Consider the following 7,617-nt stretch of genomic DNA (forward strand, 5'->3'; position numbering starts at 1 on the left):
GGCAAAAGGAAAAAAAAGGAAAAGGGGGGGGGGGGGGGGGAGGAAAACAAATCAAACTCAAATCAAAGTGTATAAATTTAAATAGGTCAGCATATAAACAAACCAGTCACAAGTTCTGCCCATGCCAGGAGGCACAAACCACTGCAGCGTCAAAGCAGGGACCCTCAGCAAGAACAGGGATTGCCCAAAGGTGGATCTGGCAGCAGAAAGGGCAGCGGGGCAGCCAGGGCATCAGCCCGCACACAGGTAGCGGCTCCAGCCCGGCGACTGAAGAGCAGCTCTGGGCGAACAGCAGCGGCGCAGGGCCCTCCCAGATGCAGCACTTTTGCTCACTTGCCTCCCTCCTCCTCTGCAACACCGACAGCGGAGCAGGAGAGCGGTGGGCACCCAGCTGCAGGCGCGCCTCGCCGGCCAGCGGCTGCCCTCGGCATCTCCTCTCTTTACGAGCCTTCAACTCTTCCCAGAACTGCAGCTGCCACGCGGAGCACAGAGGCTGCCTACACGGACAATTCCTTCACGTGTGCATGCCGCTCGCTTCGTAGAAAAAAGTTTTTAATTTCCCAATTTCTGCGCGTGATGAAGATTTCACTCCGGTGCTGACTACATGGAAAGGGGGGAGGGTGTCTCCAACGCTTCTAGAGGGAGACGCAACACCCAAGACACAGAGAGCAGCCCACTTCACCCTTCGCATCCTGACGCAGGAGAAGCGTGGAGGCCTGGCACAAAGCGGCCTCTGAACAGTAAGATATTCCAAAAAAAAAAAATGAAGATGCTAAGTAAATAAGAGCTCTTCCATATTACAAAGCATAGCTAAGAGATATAATTTAGCCGGCGAACACTATGGGTTAAGGGCACCTCTGCTTGCAAGCACTTTGTCGGCAATCAATCCAAATTTAAGCGTGAATATGTACTATTTTAGAGAGCGTGTCCCACACATACACAGCACGTTCTCTCAAGTACGCACACGCCAGGCCCCAGAACTTACACACGCCTTAGACCTAGGCAACAAAACCAGCCTTGACAACACGCAAACGGAGCCCCACGTGCTCCCACCAACGTGCGCCTGGGCCGCAGCTAACACACCAGCAAAGCACTGGGGGAAACACGGGCTGCTTAGAAATGCAGTCGCAGCCATCCCTGGCACGCTGGCTTGAAGCGGCAACGGGACTGAACGCACTTCCAGCTGCATGGATTCCTAGCATTCCCAAAAATTAGGTTTCTAAGGCTAGAACAAGAGAAGACTTGTACCTTTAAGTTTAATTAACTCTAGAATAAGACGTATTTTCAAACAGAACTATAACATCATTGATACTGTGCAGTGGTGCAAGATGCCTTTAACAACAGTAAGCTGTCTGAGCAAATCGAGTGTGCTCTCCGCTCCTCCAGCAAATTTCTAATCTCCTGTCTCATGCGGCAGCTGTCGAGGGTCCCAGGAGGTTTTCAGTGACTACATTTTTAAACCTAGCCACTTCTGGTCCCATCCACGTACCACAAAGCAAAGCACTGCTAAACCTTCATCATTTACTGCAGAAGTGCTTCAAAACTAAATACGTTTGCCTCCTTGGGTATTATTTTAAGTCATCTGGTAAAGATCGGTATCCACTATCAAAATCTAGCACAAGCATGAGGCCTAATGAAGTTCTTAGCAGATAATCATCAATCCAGTAAAAGCAGCTGACTTTGTTCGTTTTATTCCTCCACCTCATCTGTTCGGAATGGAGACCTACCAAGAAACTTTGTGAAACAGCTGCTGCGCTGCTAACGTAAGATGTCTGTGTATCACAAACTACAGTACAGGAATGAAGCACCTTTGCTTGACGAACGCACGTGAATAACATTTACAATGTATATTTAGAAATAATACCTAAATGTGAATAGCACTTGTCCTCAGAGATCAATTTAGTTCATGCTGAACCTCTCTGTGGAGCAGCAGAGATGCTGTTCTTCAAAATGTGACTCCTCCCCGGGCACGCTTTAGTTCTGAAGTGCAGCCTATCATCACGAAGAACAGTGTTTCCCCAGTATTTAAAACCCATTTTGGCAACCAGACTTACAAACAAAACGCTACAAAATTCATTAAAATATTAGTATGCACTGCCATATGCTTAACTATGACTAGCTGCAGCCAGCATCAGTGAACTTGAAGTTTCTTCTTCATATGAGTTGACAATAAAGTAAATATATCCATCTTTTACATACTTCTGGAAGCGGAAAACAATAAACTATTTACCAGGTATCTTCACTGTGTCTTACTTCAGCATTCATTACTCAAGGTTATAAACTCATTTCCATTAGAAAACCTTGTTTCATATACAAACTTTCTCCCAAAACAGAAGGGGCTGAAGGATGAATCTCTGTAGCCACAGCCCTACATATTTCACAAATCTGTGGCTGCGAAATGTATCAGCATTTTTGTTCCAAAAGCCAAGCACTCATTTTACAAAATACTCACCAGTTGTGTAAACAGAGGAGCACATATTTAGGCAGTATTATGCTTTGGAAACTGAAAAAAGTCTGAACAGACATCTCAAGAGTACATCATTTCTGGAGTCTTATAAAAAACCTAAAGCACCAAAAAAATTGCCTATTTTATCGTTGATCAGTGTATTAAAAAAACAAAACAAAACAAAACAAACAACAAACCTCACATAGCCTACCTAAACATCTTTATCCCCTTGTACCACACTGCTTCCCCTTTCCATCCCAGGCAGCAAAAGCCCCAGTTCCCTGAACCACCAACTTCACCAACAACTTGTGAAATCGTCTAAGTGCTACAAAAATAATGATACTAAGGAAGGAGCTGAGTGTGTCGTAAGGAGTATGGTGGCAAAGGGAGCAGTTACCTCGGTTTTGTATTGAAGTTCTTTAAAGTCAGGCAATTCAGGAAAACTTAGTTCATTACATCAGTACACAAAGCCACTCAGGCGTTCTGTTTTGGTGTTTCATCTTACCTATAATCACATGAGTAACTGAACAGACATCACAGCAGATAGACAATGGGCAAAGAAAACCAAGAGTATTTCCAACGTGTCATTCCAGGCCCTGACGGGAAGCTCAAAACCACCGATGAAGGCTGGGACGCATCGCACCGGCCCCAGCTGCTGCGAGGCGACTCGGTCCCTCCCGGAGGCGACCTGCCTGCGGGATGGGGCCAGGGAAGCCCGCACGCCGCCCCAAAAACAGGGCTGCCACATACAGGTTTGAGGTCAGAATGGGCTTTGTCCTTCAAGCAAGGGCTGAGGTCCAAAGGGCAAACACAAAAGGAGAAACAATTACGTGTAAAAGGAACAGACAGTTAAGGGCCGGCACTGCCGCTCAGCTTCGCCATCAGTTATTCGGGCGCGGGCGAGGAGAGCACCTTGCACCTCCAAAGATTAAGCTGAGCTTTCATACCTGAAGCGAAGTGACACGCAAGCTGGTGACTCGCAGACAATGACGGCTGCCTCGGAGGACCTTTTTTTAGGGGCAGTGAGCAGCTATGCCAGCCACTAAAGAGTAAAACTCCCAACGGGGTGGGCAGAGGCTGGAACTGGTCTGGCCATTGCTCTGAGCTGCCCGAGCTGAGATCGGGCGTCAGGGCAGAGCAGATGCAACTCCAGCTTCCAGCTGTTGAGGCTACTACTGGTGCCACGTGTGAAAAAGTGTGACTGTCATAGCGTTCAGCCTGGCAGAACCCAGAAAGAGAAAACCAACCATACACACTGGTATATGCACGCGTGTGTGCTGTATGTACATATAATACAACGCGTGATGCTAGGGGGTCCCCAAATCACCCAGGGAAGCATCTAAAGGCACAGAGGTAAATGCCCAGTATGCAACCAGGACTGAGGGAATACACAGCAATTCTTCAAGGTAATCTTCAATTGTGGTATTTCCACGCAGAAAAAAAAAATGTGTGATAAAAACCTCACAAAGATATACTCATTTCACTTTTAATAAATAGTACAAATTTCCACCATTTAAATTGTTCACTCATCTAGAATCAAAAGTTTTGGACAACTTCTGTGAAGATTATTCTCGATTTCTCAAAGTCCTTCAAACGCTTCAGGCTATGTGTGGCTTTCGAATCAAATACACCACTACCCAGAATTTATTGTGCACGGAGACCGATTCACTACAGAACAGAGTCATGACCACCAAGCACTCCTACAGTAGGGGCACCCAAAGCACCTGTCCCATGCCTGTTTTGTCCTTGGGCTTTCAGGCTTACTACCCATTCATCCTTCTGCAGCTAGGTATCAGCTATTCTCATTCCTTTGGCAATGGCAACAAAAAAATTTAGGGGATCAAGTTTCCTTGGGACTAAAAGTGGAGGAGGTGTAAATGCCCACGTGATCTTAACACCTGCCACTGTGAAAAAATTAACAACACATCCACCTCCAGGTGAGTGCCACCAAAACTCTGTGTTTTCTGTTTAAGAAAAATGACAGCTTTTGATGTGAACCCATTTTCAAATGCAGGTTAAAAGGATGAGACCGTTCAAGGAAGCTTAACTGTAATAGCTCCTTTACGATAAATCTCAACCATCTTGCCATAAAGCAAAGACATCAAGAAATACGCTCATCCCAGAGATGTTTTATATTTTACGTATGATGATTAGCCCAAAGGCTATCAGATTGGAGTAAAGGAAGAGTTACCTACAGCTGCAGTGAAGTTCTTGGAGGACTCTAGACTGTCTTAAGCCCGGTGCCTCCCACTAGCACAGGTAAGGGAAAAGGTTGCTTTCACTTGACTACAACTAGGATAGAAGTTTTGTTCTTCCATACAACTTTCACAACAATTTCTTTTGTTATCTCTGAAACAGATCTCATTCTTGCTTCAGCCTTCTCTGAGCAACGCCGGTCGCTATCGGCACTCGTTCTCAACCAACAATACAGCGGGTCTGGCAGAGCACATCTCCAGCGCTTCCTTCCGTCAAGGTAGCCACTGTGCAGGGGTCCTGCGGACTTTGCTCCCCGAGAGTTCAACGGGGGGTTTGTTCATAAAGCAGAGTTTCTGCTAGGAAAGTCTGGAATAAACTGCTTTGTACATATAACTGAGAACAACTTTAACTACCCTAACAAGCTACTACTGATAATTTCATGTTACTACCTATGGCTTCTCCCCTTATTTAAAAAGCTGGTTTTATTCGGAAGAACGTGGATGCTATTTTGAGCTCCTAACAGATAATGTTGATACCGTTCAGCTTCTTTATATTCAGTGAAAAGTGAAAAAGCAGCTTCGCATCAGATATTAAATCAGGGCAGTGCATGTTCACAAGCATTAGAGCAGTTAGCCCTCATCTTCTGGGCGAGAAACACAGCCTTAGTACTATGCAGAAAGCGCACATTCTTTTTGAGTTCCTGTGTGCTTCATAGTTTTGTGTATAATTTGAAATGTACCTTGTTGCGCTTACAAACATGCAAACTCCTACAAGATGAAGTGCCACGAAGCTTTATTTAAGGGCAGTGGAGAAAAAGAAAGAAAAAAAAAAAACACCACCACCCACCCTCTCTTTCTCAGACTGTGAAACACCGGCACGGAACGCACTCCCGACCCCAACACAAACCCGCGCTCCCTGTCAGCAGAGAAGTCGGCCACTACCGATCTGTGCTCCTCGCCCAGCGATGCTCCTCCTCTGCCAGGGCCCTCGGCTGAGTCCGGCTTCGCTCCCAGCCCTGCGCCCGCACCGACGGCGGGTCCCCGGCCCCCAGAGCAGCGGCGCACCGGCAGCTCCCAACCCAAAAAATAAAAATAATCCTCACTCAAGCTGAGCCGCGGATAAACAGTGAGAAACAAGGCAACAGGCTGCACGCCTCGACCAGAGCAGTTACGGCATTGACACCCAGTGGCTGCCAGCAACTAAACTTGAAAATGCATTTAAGAAACGTTGCACTTATCTGGCCGAAGTGGTACAAGCTGCAAGCGTGTAGCTTTCTGAGCAGCCTGGCAGTGACACGGCCAAAGGAAGGGATTAGGGCAACGTGTGTCCAGTGCAGAACAGGGTAACCACCCAATTACGGCAGGAAAGCGCACGTGTATTTACCCGCTAGCTGTGGCAGGGCACCTACTGCACCCTACCAGAGGGTACCACAGCCAAAAAACATACCGGCAACGGCTCGCTCTCTCTCTCGGAGGGGCACGGGGGCAGAGGAAGAGCTCCGTCAGAAGGAGGGGTGCATGACTTCTTACTCGCTGAAGCACCACAGGAAGAGCAGCAGTAAAATAGGAAGCACCTAACAAGTTACACAGCTAGCAGAGTTTCTTAGTTGCTCGCTTGAATTTGGGAGTTCTTTGCTTTGATTTTGTTTTGGTTTGTTTGGTTTTCAGTTCTCTTTTACTTATTCTAAAATTGATGCATCTTGCTTTTTTCCAAGCAGACTGAAATACCACTGGAAAAAAAACTCCACCGTTTTCAAGTGACAAGTTACCTTATTTAAAAGTTGTCAGCTATCAATCATTTCACTCCTATTAAGGGTTTTCAGGAAAGATGTCTTCAGACAATTATCCTTTAAATTTTTCAGTCAAACACATCGACAGAAACTAACAAATTACTATTAAAAGCCTCAAAAGCCTTCAGCTAAAAATGAGTTTTAAGATTACCCAGGGTGTTGCTTACCTCCAAAAACAAAAAAAAATTTTTTTTACAAAAATCTGATGCAACAAACGTGCCTAGCTATGCAATTAAAAATACATAAACACACTTTCTTTTTTAAAAAAGGCACATAATACCGATACTAGGAAGCAAAGCAAAGAGTGTGGCTGGCCCCAGCTGGACCGAAGCGATGAATGCACCGGGACGCGCTGACGCCGCGCCAGGTGCGTGCACCTCACACGTTTACTGCCATCTCTTAATCCCTGGCGGGGCGGCGGAGGCTCTGCCTTGACGCAGACGGCTGAGGCTTCCTCGGACCACGCTCCCACGCAACAGGGCCACGACACGAGGCGCTCGGCCCCCGCCGTGAGCGGGGACACGGGTGGGTGATACTTTCTCGAGGGAGGAGGCCTCGGAGGACGGAAGGATTCGTTCGCAGCCTTCGCCACCCCCGGGGGACGGATGCGGAGCCGGACGGGACCACGGGCCCGGCGCGGCCACCGCCACGGCGGGTGGGCGAGGGCCGGCGTGGCCGCAGAGCCCCACGCGACACTCGACGCCCGGCCCAGGGCCACCTCGCCTGGGGTGGCCGCGGGCCCCGGGGGCCAGCAGCCCCTCCGGCAGCTGGCCGTATGGCCTGGCTCCGAGCAGCACCGGCTGCCGACCGTCCCAGCGCCTGAGAGGAGAAAGACGCTCCCGCGACCCAAGTTTAACGAAGCCATCAGGACAAATACAGCGGCTTACTCATTAAACACACGGTATTTTTGCAACCCTTGTCCTGCCTCCGCTCTTTCCCCATCCGTGTTTGCTTCTGTGCCTCCCCCCCCCCCCGCCCCGGTGCCCGACGGCGATCCCGGGACCGGGCAGCCCCAGGGGACGCGGCGGAGCCTCCGCAGGACCCCACGGCCGCCCCCCCACCCCCCGACACGGGTGTTGAACGCCGGTACCGGCAGCCCCCCCGTCCCCCCCGGGGGAGCGGGAGGCGGCAGCGTTGCCGCCGGGTTTGCCCGGGGACGGCGCTGTGACACGGCGTGAACTTTTGC

At 48.9% G+C, this 7,617-nt stretch overlaps 1 protein-coding gene across 1 annotated transcript in view; it reads right to left on the bottom strand.

Moving 5' to 3' along the window:
- The window catches only part of FOXO1 (forkhead box O1), a gene marked incomplete at its 5' end in the record, with an annotated part of 64,745 nt that overhangs the window by 56,774 nt on the left and 354 nt on the right, over positions 1-7,617 (bottom strand). The window lies entirely within an intron of this gene.

The sequence above is a fragment of the Haliaeetus leucocephalus genome, unplaced genomic scaffold (assembly GCF_000737465.1).
Source record: "Haliaeetus leucocephalus isolate CR32 unplaced genomic scaffold, Haliaeetus_leucocephalus-4.0 Scaffold897, whole genome shotgun sequence".
NCBI lineage: Eukaryota > Metazoa > Chordata > Aves > Accipitriformes > Accipitridae > Haliaeetus > Haliaeetus leucocephalus.